Here is a 13,038-nt window from a genome sequence, read left to right as displayed (position 1 = left end):
AAGGACAGGACTCTAGATGTTGTATCAGAAGGGTGGATTTAGGATCTGGGCCGATTCATTGGAAGGTGAATGAATGACGGACGATAGTTCTAACATCCACCTCCCCCTTTAAAGGAATGCTTTGAGGTGTTCGATGAGTCTGTTGACTCTGCATCGCTGTCTGTGTACATCTATAGATCAACCTTGCTGTTCACCTTGATTATGGACAGAGTGCTGACTCACCCAATCTGTGGTAATGTCCCTGTGGTGTTAGCCCTGGGCAGCCCTAAGGTGGGGAGGGGGGGGAGCTGTATTAGTGACCTGGGCTGCTGGCTAAGCCCCTCTTACAGTTACCACCTTAACCAGTAGCATCTGAAGGACAGGGTGAGGTGAGGGCGGGAGTCACTCTGTCTGAGCTCTAAACCTGTCCTAGTGTGAGTCACTCTGTCTGAGCTCTAAACCTGTCCTAGTGTGAGTCACTCTGTCTGAGCTCTAAACCTGTCCTAGTGTGAGTCACTCTGTCTGAGCTCTAAACCTGTCCTAGTGTGAGTCACTCTGTCTGAGCTCTAAACCTGTCCTAGTGTGAGTCACTCTGTCTGAGCTCTAAACCTGTCCTAGTGTGAGTCAGTCCCTCTGTCTGAGCTCTAAACCTGTCCTAGTGTGAGTCACTCTGTCTGAGCTCTAAACCTGTCCTAGTGTGAGTCACTCAGCTCTAAACCTGTCCTAGTGTGAGTCACTCTGTCTAGGCTCTAAACCTGTCCTAGTGTGAGTCACTCTGTCTGAGCTCTAAACCTGTCCTAGTGTGAGTCACTCTGTCTGAGCTCTAAACCTGTCCTAGTGTGAGTCACTCTGTCTGAGCTCTAAACCTGTCCTAGTGTGAGTCACTCTGTCTGAGCTCTAAACCTGTCCTAGTGTGAGTCACTCTGTCTGCTCTAAACCTGTCCTAGTGTGTTACTGTCTAAACCTGTCCTAGTGTGAGTCACTCTGTCAGCTCTAAACCTGTCCTAGTGTGAGTCAGCTCTAAACCTGTCCTAGTGTGAGTCACTCTGCCTGAGCTCTAAACCTGTCCTAGTGTGAGTCACTGTCTGAGCTCTAAACCTGTCCTAGTGTGAGCTCTAAACCTGTCCTGTCTGAGCTCTAAACCTGTCCTAGTGTGAGTCACTCTGTCACTAAACCTGTCTAGTGTGAGTCACTCTGTCTGAGGCTCTAAACCTGTCCTAGTGTGAGTCACTCTGTCTGAGCTCTGATGCGTTAGGCTAATATCAGATTATTCATCGTTTCTGTGTGGAGACTGGCGTTGAATGTTCAATTCTTTCTTTGGAAGTGGCTCAAGCTATAAAATCATTATTTATTTATTTAACCTTTTATTTAACTAGGCAAGTCAGTTAACAACAAATTCTTATTTTCAATGACGGCCCTATGAACAGTGTTCAGGGGCAGAACGACCGAATTTTACCTTGTCAGCTTGGGGGATTTGATCTTGCAACCTTTCGGTTACTGGCCCAATGCTCTAACCACTAGTCTACCTGCCTCCTCTACAATCGAACCACTAGGCTACCTGCCTCCTCTACACTCTAACCACTAGGCTACCTGCCTCCTCTACACTCTAACCACTAGGCTACCTGCCACCTCTACACTCTAACCACTAGGCTACCTGCCTCCTCTACACTCTAACCACTAGGCTACCTGCCTCCTCTACACTCTAACCACTAGGCGACCTGCCTCCTCTACACTCTAACCACTAGGCTACCTGCCACCTTTACACTCTAACCACTAGGCTACCTGCCTCCTCTACACTCTAACCACTAGGCGACCTGCCTCCTCTACACTCTAACCACTAGGCTACCTGCCTCCCTACACTCTAACCACTGCCTGCCTCCTCTACACTCTAACCACTAGGCTACCTGCCTCCTCTACACTCTAACCACTAGGCTACCTGCCTCCTCTACACTCTAACCACTAGGCTACCTGCCTCCTCTACACTCTAACCACTAGGCTACCTGCCTCCTCTACACTCTAACCACTAGGCTACCTGCCTCCTCTACACTCTAACCACTAGGCTACCTGCCTCCTCTACACTCTAACCACTAGGCTACCTGCCTCCTCTACACTCTAACCACTAGGCTACCTGCCTCCTCTACACTCTAACCACTAGGCTACCTGCCTCCTCTACACTCTAACCACTAGGCTACCTGCCTCCTCTACACTCTAACCACTAGGCTACCTGCCGTCCCTACACACTAACCACTAGGCTACCTGCCGTCCCTACACTCTAACCACCAGGCTACCTGCCTCCTCTACACTCTAACCACTAGACTTCCTGCCTCCTCTACACTCTAACCACTAGGCTACCTGCCTCCTCTACACTCTAACCACTAGGCTACCTGCCGCCCCGAATAGAGAGCAATGTGTCTTGCTCTCTATCCTTTATGGAAGGGACACGGCTTGAGTCACATGACATGTTGTAGACTACCCCCCATGTGAATATTGCCCTATCATTTTTCCTGCTTGTCCTTCTCCTACCACACCTCCATTTGAGTCTCTGTGTCATCTCTCCAGTAATCCAGCTTCTCTGTGGTGTTTTTAGGAAAATAACACTGGTGATGGTTGGACTTGACAACGCTGGGAAGACTGCTACAGTACGCGGGATCCAGGGAGGTGAGTGGGTCGTCTTGACTTGAATCACTCACTTCTATTCTACTCGATTTATAAATGTAAGATGTTTTTTGGGGGGGGCTCGTTCTCTTCGTCGCTGAGTGTGTGTGTGTGTTGTGTTCCATCACAGAGAGCCCAGAGGACGTGGCCCTACGGTAGGGTTCTCCAAGGTGGATCTGAAGCAGGGGAAGTTTGAGGTCACCATCTTTGACCTGGGCGGAGGGAAGAGGATCAGGTCTTTATACTCGTTTTCTTTCTGACACTCAACACCTGCACTTTCTGCCCTGATTCTGCTGATAGGACTATTTTAAACAAAGGTCTACTTGCAGTGGCTGTGATATGTGGTCCCCCCCCCTACTAAACGTATAGTTGAATGCACTTCCTGTAAGTGGCTCTGGATAAGAGTCTGCTGAATGACTCCAATGTGATCAGGGGCATCTGGAAGAACTACTACAGCGAGTCGTACGGGGTGGTGTTCGTGGTGGACTCCAGTGATATTCAGAGGATCCAGGAGACCAGGGACACCATGGCTGAGGTCCTCCGACACCCTCGCATCTCTGGGAAACCTGTCCTAGTGTGAGTCACTCTGTCTGAGCTCTAAACCTGGCCTAGTGTGAGTCACTCTGTCTGAGCTCTAAACCTGTCCTAGTGTGAGTCACTCTGTCTGAGCTCTAAACCTGTCCTAGTGTGTTACTGTCTGAGCTCTGAACCTGGCCTAGTGTGAGTCACTCTGTCTGAGCTCTAAACCTGTCCTAGTGTGAGTCACTCTGTCTGAGCTCTAAACCTGTCCTAGTGTGTTACTGTCTGAGCTCTAAACCTGTCCTAGTGTGAGTCACTCTGTCTGAACTTTAAACCTGGCCTAGTGTGAGTCACTCTGTCTGAGCTCTAAACCTGGCCTAGTGTGAGTCACTCTGTCTGAGCTCTAAACCTGGCCTAGTGTGAGTCACTCTGTCTGACCTCTAAACCTGTCCTAGTGTGAGTCACTCTGAGCTCTAAACCTGTCCTAGTGTGAGTCACTCTGTCTGAGCTCTAAACCTGTCCTGGTGTGAGTCACTCTGTCTGAGATCTAAACCTGTCCTAGTGTGAGTCACTCTGTCTGAGCTCTAAACCTGTCGTAGTGTGAGTCACTGTCTGAGCTCTAAACCTGTCCTAGTGTGAGTCACTCTCTGAGCTCTAAACCTGTCCTAGTGTGAGTCACTCTGAGCTCTAAACCTGTCCTAGTGTGAGTCACTCTGAGCTCTAAACCTGTCCTAGTGTGAGTCACTCTGAGCTCTAAACCTGTCCTAGTGTGAGTCACTCTGTCTGAACTTTAAACCTGGCCTAGTGTGAGTCAGTCTGTCTGAGCTCTAAACCTGGCCTAGTGTGAGTCACTCTGTCTGAGCTCTGAACCTGGCCTAGTGTGAGTCACTCTGTCTGACCTCTAAACCTGTCCTAGTGTGAGTCACTCTGAGCTCTAAACCTGTCCTAGTGTGAGTCACTCTGTCTGAGCTCTAAACCTGTCCTGGTGTGAGTCACTCTGTCTGAGATCTAAACCTGTCCTAGTGTGAGTCACTCTGTCTGAGCTCTAAACCTGTCCTAGTGTGAGTCACTCTGAGCTCTAAACCTGTCCTAGTGTGAGTCACTCTCTGAGCTCTAAACCTGTCCTAGTGTGAGTACACTCTGAGCTCTAAACCTGTCCTAGTGTGAGTCACTCTGAGCTCTAAACCTGTCCTAGTGTGAGTCACTCTGAGCTCTAAACCTGTCCTAGTGTGAGTCACTCTGAGCTCGAAACCTGTCCTAGTGTGAGTCACTCAGAGCTCTAAACCTGTCCTAGTGTGAGTCACTCAGAGCTCTAAACCTGTCCTAGTGTGAGTCACTCTGTCTGAACTTTAAACCTGGCCTAGTGTGAGTCACTCTGTCTGAGCTCTAAACCTGGCCTAGTGTGAGTCACTCTGTCTGAGCTCTGAACCTGGCCTAGTGTGAGTCACTCTGTCTGACCTCTAAACCTGTCCTAGTGTGAGTCACTCTGAGCTCTAAACCTGTCCTAGTGTGAGTCACTCTGTCTGAGCTCTAAACCTGTCCTGGTGTGAGTCACTCTGTCTGAGATCTAAACCTGTCCTAGTGTGAGTCACTCTGTCTGAGCTCTAAACCTGTCCTAGTGTGAGTCACTCTGAGCTCTAAACCTGTCCTAGTGTGAGTCACTCTCTGAGCTCTAAACCTGTCCTAGTGTGAGTCACTCTGAGCTCTAAACCTGTCCTAGTGTGAGTCACTCTGAGCTCTAAACCTGTCCTAGTGTGAGTCACTCTGAGCTCTAAACCTGTCCTAGTGTGAGTCACTCTGTCTGAACTTTAAACCTGGCCTAGTGTGAGTCAGTCTGTCTGAGCTCTAAACCTGGCCTAGTGTGAGTCACTCTGTCTGAGCTCTGAACCTGGCCTAGTGTGAGTCACTCTGTCTGACCTCTAAACCTGTCCTAGTGTGAGTCACTCTGAGCTCTAAACCTGTCCTAGTGTGAGTCACTCTGTCTGAGCTCTAAACCTGTCCTGGTGTGAGTCACTCTGTCTGAGATCTAAACCTGTCCTAGTGTGAGTCACTCTGTCTGAGCTCTAAACCTGTCCTAGTGTGAGTCACTCTGAGCTCTAAACCTGTCCTAGTGTGAGTCACTCTCTGAGCTCTAAACCTGTCCTAGTGTGAGTCACTCTGAGCTCTAAACCTGTCCTAGTGTGAGTCACTCTGAGCTCTAAACCTGTCCTAGTGTGAGTCACTCTGAGCTCTAAACCTGTCCTAGTGTGAGTCACTCTGAGCTCGAAACCTGTCCTAGTGTGAGTCACTCAGAGCTCTAAACCTGTCCTAGTGTGAGTCACTCAGAGCTCTAAACCTGTCCTAGTGTGAGTCACTCAGAGCTCTAAACCTGTCCTAGTGTGAGTCACTCTGTCTGAGCTTTAAACCTGTCCTAGTGTGAGTCACTCTGTCTGAGCTCTAAACCTGTCCTAGTGTGAGTCACTCTGTCTGAGCTCTAAACCTGTCCTAGTGTGAGTCACTCTGTCTGAGCTCTGAACCTGGCCTAGTGTGAGTCACTCTGAGCTCTAAACCTGTCTGTCTGTCTGTTTAAAGTAGCGTATTATATTCTGCCCAACATGTTGAGAAAAGTGAATCCAACTATATTTCCACTTCCCTGACTGGCTGCATTAGATCATGATGTGTCCTCCTCCCACACCATATGTTTCTGTCACACACACACACACACACATGCATCCTCCCGGAGAACTCCACTTCATTTCTATTTAAAGATATATATTTCAGAGGAACCGCTAACCTCGTACCCTAATTCTAAGCCTAATTGTAACCCTGAATCTCTAATCTTAAAATAGCCTTTGTCCTCATTGGGACCAGGGAGAATTTCCCTTGTTTAACTGTCCTTGTAGTTTGGCTTTCTGAGATTGTAGATCACAGACACACACACACACCACCTCGCCACTTGCTGTCTGCCACCTGTTTCTGACATATCCCTGTCGGCTCCACAGATTGGCTAACAAGCAGGATCGGGACGGGGCATTGGCTGAGGCAGACATCATTGAGAACCTGTCATTGGAGAAGCTAGTGAACGAGAACAAGTGTCTCTGTCAGATCGTGAGTGAGCTCTACTTCACCTGTAGTAACTACAGTACTGTGGCTATGAGGCTACCTTGTTATACTACAGTACTGTGGCTATGAGACTGGACCTTGTTATACTACAGTACTGTGGCTATGAGACTGTACCTTGTTATACTACAGTACTGTGGCTATGAGACTGTACCTTGTTATACTACAGTACTGTGGCTATGAGACTGTACCTTGTTATACTACAGTACTGTGGCTATGAGGCTACCTTGTTATACTACAGTACTGTGGCTATGAGACTGTACCTTGTTATACTACAGTACTGTGGCTATGAGACTGTACCTTGTTATACTACAGTACTGTGGCTATGAGACTGGACCTTGTTATACTACAGTACTGTGGCTATGAGACTGTACCTTGTTATACTACAGTACTGTGGCTATGAGGCTGTACCTTGTTATACTACAGTACTGTGGCTATGAGACTGTACCTTGTTATACTACAGTACTGTGGCTATGAGACTGTACCTTGTTATACTACAGTACTGTGGCTATGAGACTGTACCTTGTTATACTACAGTACTGTGGCTATGAGGCTGTACCTTGTTATACTACAGTACTGTGGCTATGAGACTGTACCTTGTTATACTACAGTACTGTGGCTATGAGACTGTACCTTGTTATACTACAGTACTGTGGCTATGAGACTGTACCTTGTTATACTACAGTACTGTGGCTATGAGACTGTACCTTGTTATACTACAGTACTGTGGCTATGAGGCTGTACCTTGTTATACTACAGTACTGTGGCTATGAGACTGTACCTTGTTATACTACAGTACTGTGGCTATGAGACTGTACCTTGTTATACTACAGTACTGTGGCTATGAGACTGTACCTTGTTATACTACAGTACTGTGGCTATGAGACTGTACCTTGTTATACTACAGTACTGTGGCTATGAGACTGTACCTTGTTATACTACAGTACTGTGGCTATGAGGCTACCTTGTTATACTACAGTACTGTGGTTATGAGACTGTACCTTGTTATACTACAGTACTGTGGCTATGAGACTGTACCTTGTTATACTACAGTACTGTGGCTATGAGACTGTACCTTGTTATACTACAGTACTGTGGCTATGAGACTGTACCTTGTTATACTACAGTACTGTGGCTATGAGACTGTACCTTGTTATACTACAGTACTGTGGCTATGAGGCTGTACCTTGTTATACTACAGTACTGTGGCTATGAGACTGTACCTTGTTATACTACAGTACTGTGGCTATGAGGCTGTACCTTGTTATACTACAGTACTGTGGCTATGAGACTGTACCTTGTTATACTACAGTACTGTGGCTATGAGACTGTACCTTGTTATACTACAGTACTGTGGCTATGAGACTGTACCTTGTTATACTACAGTACTGTGGCTATGAGGCTGTACCTTGTTATACTACAGTACTGTGGCTATGAGACTGTACCTTGTTATACTACAGTACTGTGGCTATGAGGCTGTACCTTGTTATACTACAGTACTGTGGCTATGAGACTACCTTGTTATACTACAGTACTGTGGCTATGAGACTGTACCTTGTTATACTACAGTACTGTGGCTATGAGACTGTACCTTGTTATACTACAGTACTGTGGCTATGAGACTGTACCTTGTTATACTACAGTACTGTGGCTATGAGGTTATACTGTACCTTGTTATACTACAGTACTGTGGCTATGAGACTGTACCTTGTTATACTACAGTACTGTGGCTATGAGACTGTACCTTGTTATACTACAGTACTGTGGCTATGAGACTGTACCTTGTTATACTACAGTACTGTGGCTATGAGACTGTACCTTGTTATACTACAGTACTGTGGCTATGAGACTGTACCTTGTTATACTACAGTACTGTGGCTATGAGACTGTACCTTGTTATACTACAGTACTGTGGCTATGAGACTGTACCTTGTTATACTACAGTACTGTGGCTATGAGACTGTACCTTGTTATACTACAGTACTGTGGCTATGAGACTGTACCTTGTTATACTACAGTACTGTGGCTATGAGACTGTACCTTGTTATACTACAGTACTGTGGCTATGAGACTGTACCTTGTTATACTACAGTACTGTGGCTATGAGACTGTACCTTGTTATACTACAGTACTGTGGCTATGAGACTGTACCTTGTTATACTACAGTACTGTGGCTATGAGACTGTACCTTGTTATACTACAGTACTGTGGCTATGAGGCTGTACCTTGTTATACTACAGTACTGTGGCTATGAGACTGTACCTTGTTATACTACAGTACTGTGGCTATGAGACTGTACCTTGTTATACTACAGTACTGTGGCTATGAGACTGTACCTTGTTATACTACAGTACTGTGGCTATGAGACTGTACCTTGTTATACTACAGTACTGTGGCTATGAGACTGTACCTTGTTATACTACAGTACTGTGGCTATGAGACTGTACCTTGTTATACTACAGTACTGTGGCTATGAGACTGTACCTTGTTATACTACAGTACTGTGGCTATGAGACTGTACCTTGTTATACTACAGTACTGTGGTTATACTACAGTACTGTGGCTATGAGACTGTACCTTGTTATACTACAGTACTGTGGCTATGAGACTGTACCTTGTTATACTACAGTACTGTGGCTATGAGACTGTACCTTGTTATACTACAGTACTGTGGCTATGAGACTGTACCTTGTTATACTACAGTACTGTGGCTATGAGACTGTACCTTGTTATACTACAGTACTGTGGCTATGAGACTGTACCTTGTTATACTACAGTACTGTGGCTATGAGACTGTACCTTGTTATACTACAGTACTGTGGCTATGAGACTGTACCTTGTTATACTACAGTACTGTGGCTATGAGACTGTACCTTGTTATACTACAGTACTGTGGCTATGAGACTGTACCTTGTTATACTACAGTACTGTGGCTACCTTGAGTACTGTGGCTGTACCTTGTTATACTACAGTACTGTGGCTATGAGACTGTACCTTGTTATACTACAGTACTGTGGCTATGAGGCTGTACCTTGTTATACTACAGTAGTACTGTGGCTGTATGAGACTGTACCTTGTTATACTACAGTACTGTGGCTATGAGACTGTACCTTGTTATACTACAGTACTGTGGCTATGAGGCTGTACCTTGTTATACTACAGTACTGTGGCTATGAGACTGTACCTTGTTATACTACAGTACTGTGGCTATGAGACTGTACCTTGTTATACTACAGTACTGTGGCTATGAGCTGTACCTTGTTATACTACAGTACTGTGGCTTGAGGCTACCTTGTTATACTACAGTACTGTGGCTATGAGACTGTACCTTGTTATACTACAGTACTGTGGCTATGAGACTGTACCTTGTTATACTACAGTACTGTGGCTATGAGACTGTACCTTGTTATACTACAGTACTGTGGCTATGAGACTGTACCTTGTTATACTACAGTACTGTGGCTATGAGACTGTACCTTGTTATACTACAGTACTGTGGCTATGAGGCTGTACCTTGTTATACAGTACTGTGGCTATGAGACTGTACCTTGTTATACTACAGTACTGTGGCTATGAGACTGTACCTTGTTATACTACAGTACTGTGGCTATGAGACTGTACCTTGTTATACTACAGTACTGTGGCTATGAGACTGTACCTTGTTATACTACAGTACTGTGGCTATACTACCAGTACTGTGGCTATGAGGCTGTACCTTGTTATACTACAGTACTGTGGCTATGAGAGTACCTTGTTATACCTTGTTATACTACAGTACTGTGGCTATGAGACTGTACCTTGTTATACTACAGTACTGTGGCTATGAGACTGTACCTTGTTATACTACAGTACTGTGGCTATGAGACTGTACCTTGTTATACTACAGTACTGTGGCTATGAGACTGTACCTTGTTATACTACAGTACTGTGGCTATGAGACTGTACCTTGTTATACTACAGTACTGTGGCTATGAGACTGTACCTTGTTATACTACAGTACTGTGGCTATGAGACTGTACCTTGTTATACTACAGTACTGTGGCTATGAGACTGTACCTTGTTATACTACAGTACTGTGGCTATGAGACTGTACCTTGTTATACTACAGTACTGTGGCTATGAGACTGTACCTTGTTATATACAGTACTGTGGCTATGAGACTGTACTTGTTATACTACAGTACTGTGGCTATGACTGTACCTTGTTATACTACAGTACTGTGGCTATGAGACTGTACCTTGTTATACTACAGTACTGTGGCTATGAGACTGTACCTTGTTATACTACAGTACTGTGGCTATGAGACTGTACCTTGTTATACTACAGTACTGTGGCTATGAGACTGTACCTTGTTATACTACAGTACTGTGGCTATGAGACTGTACCTTGTTATACTACAGTACTGTGGCTATGAGACTGTACCTTGTTATACTACAGTACTGTGGCTATGAGACTGTACCTTGTTATACTACAGTACTGTGGCTATGAGACTGTACCTTGTTATACTACAGTACTGTGGCTATGAGACTGTACCTTGTTATACTACAGTACTGTGGCTATGAGACTGTACCTTGTTATACTACAGTACTGTGGCTATGAGACTGTACCTTGTTATACTACAGTACTGTGGCTATGAGACTGTACCTTGTTATACTACAGTACTGTGGCTATGAGACTGTACCTTGTTATACTACAGTACTGTGGCTATGAGACTGTACCTTGTTATACTACAGTACTGTGGCTATGAGACTGTACCTTGTTATACTACAGTACTGTGGCTATGAGACTGTACCTTGTTATACTACAGTACTGTGGCTATGAGACTGTACCTTGTTATACTACAGTACTGTGGCTATGAGACTGTACCTTGTTATACTACAGTACTGTGGCTATGAGACTGTACCTTGTTATACTACAGTACTGTGGCTATGAGACTGTACCTTGTTATACTACAGTACTGTGGCTATGAGACTGTACCTTGTTATACTACAGTACTGTGGCTATGAGACTGTACCTTGTTATACTACAGTACTGTGGCTATGAGACTGTACCTTGTTATACTACAGTACTGTGGCTATGAGACTGTACCTTGTTATACTACAGTACTGTGGCTATGAGACTGTACCTTGTTATACTACAGTACTGTGGCTATGAGACTGTACCTTGTTATACTACAGTACTGTGGCTATGAGACTGTACCTTGTTATACTACAGTACTGTGGCTATGAGACTGTACCTTGTTATACTACAGTACTGTGGCTATGAGACTGTACCTTGTTATACTACAGTACTGTGGCTATGAGACTGTACCTTGTTATACTACAGTACTGTGGCTATGAGACTGTACCTTGTTATACTGTACCTTGTTATACTACAGTACTGTGGCTATGAGACTGTACCTTGTTATACTACAGTACTGTGGCTATGAGACTGTACCTTGTTATACTACAGTACTGTGGCTATGAGACTGTACCTTGTTATACTACAGTACTGTGGCTATGAGGCTGTACCTTGTTATACTACAGTACTGTGGCTATGAGACTGTACCTTGTTATACTACAGTACTGTGGCTATGAGACTACCTTGTTATACTACACCTGCAGTACTGTGGCTATGAGGCTGTACATTATTGCAGCTGGTCAGCATTGTGTGTTCCTCATACACTCTATTAGCAAAGAGTTCATCCTGGTTTCAACAATGACTTCCCCCCCCTTATTGCTCTCTCTCTCTTGTGAGAATAGCTGTCTATAAAATACACGAGTTGAGAAATCAAATGTTGTGTGACCTGTGATTCCTCTCTTCTCTCTCTGCCCGTCTGACTTGCTGTGTGCTGCCAGGAGCCATGTTCTGCTGTTCTGGGCCACGGTAAGAAGGGGGACAGGTCCATCAGGAACGGACTCAACTGGCTGCTGAACAACATCGCCAAAGACTACGAAGCCATCTCCGAACGCGTCCGGAAGGACACGGCCGAACAGAGGGCTCAGGAGGAACAGGAGAAGAGGGAGAGACAGGAGAGAGTACGGAGGATACGGGAGGAGAGGTGAGGAGGAGGAGGAGAGAGGAGGAGAGGAGGAGGGGAGGAGGAGAGGTGGAGAGAGGAGGAGAGGAGGAGGAGGAGGGGAGAGGAGAGAGTACGAAGGACACGGCCGAACAGAGGGCTCAGGAGGAACAGGAGAAGAGGGAGAGACAGGAGAGAGTACGGAGGATACGGGAGGAGAGGTGAGGAGGAGGTGGAGGAGAGAGGTGAGGAGAGAGGAGGAGAGAGTACGAAGGACACGGCCGAACAGAGGGCTCAGGAGAAGAGACAGGAGAGAGTATGGAGGATACAGGAGGAGAGGTGGAGGGAGGAGGAGAGGTGGAGGGAGGAGGAGAGGTGGAGGGAGTAGGAGAGGTGGGAGTAGGAGAGGTGGAGGGAGGAGGTGGAGGGAGGAGAGGAGGAGGGGGAGGAGAGAGTACGAAGGACACGGCCGAACAGAGGGCTCAGGAGAAGAGACAGGAGAGAGTATGGAGGATACAGGAGGAGAGGTGGAGGGAGGAGGAGAGAGGAGGAGGGGAGAGGAGAGGAGAGAGGAAGAGAGGTGGAGGGAGGAGAGAGGAGGTGGAGGGAGGAGGAGAGAGGAGGAGAGAGGAGGAGAGAGGAGGAGGAGAGAGGAGGAGAGAGGAGGTGGAGAGAGGAAGAGAGGTGGAGGGAGGAGGAGAGGTGGAGGGAGGAGGAGAGGTGGAGGGAGGAGAGGTGAGGAGGAGGAGGAGAGAGGAGGAGAGGTGAGGAGAGAGGGAGGAGGAGAG

The 13,038-nt window shown here is 46.3% G+C and overlaps 1 pseudogene; it reads left to right on the top strand.

The window, feature by feature from the left end:
- Positions 1-201: 201 nt before the first annotated feature.
- The window catches only part of LOC135532042 (ADP-ribosylation factor-like protein 13B), an 83,977-nt pseudogene continuing 71,140 nt past the window's right edge, over positions 202-13,038 (top strand).

Source organism: Oncorhynchus masou, unplaced genomic scaffold (genome assembly GCF_036934945.1).
Source record: "Oncorhynchus masou masou isolate Uvic2021 unplaced genomic scaffold, UVic_Omas_1.1 unplaced_scaffold_1703, whole genome shotgun sequence".
In the NCBI taxonomy this organism is placed as follows: Eukaryota; Metazoa; Chordata; class Actinopteri; order Salmoniformes; family Salmonidae; genus Oncorhynchus; species Oncorhynchus masou.
Note: the sequence above shows the minus strand (reverse complement) of the source record. Positions and strands in the feature narration are given on the sequence as shown.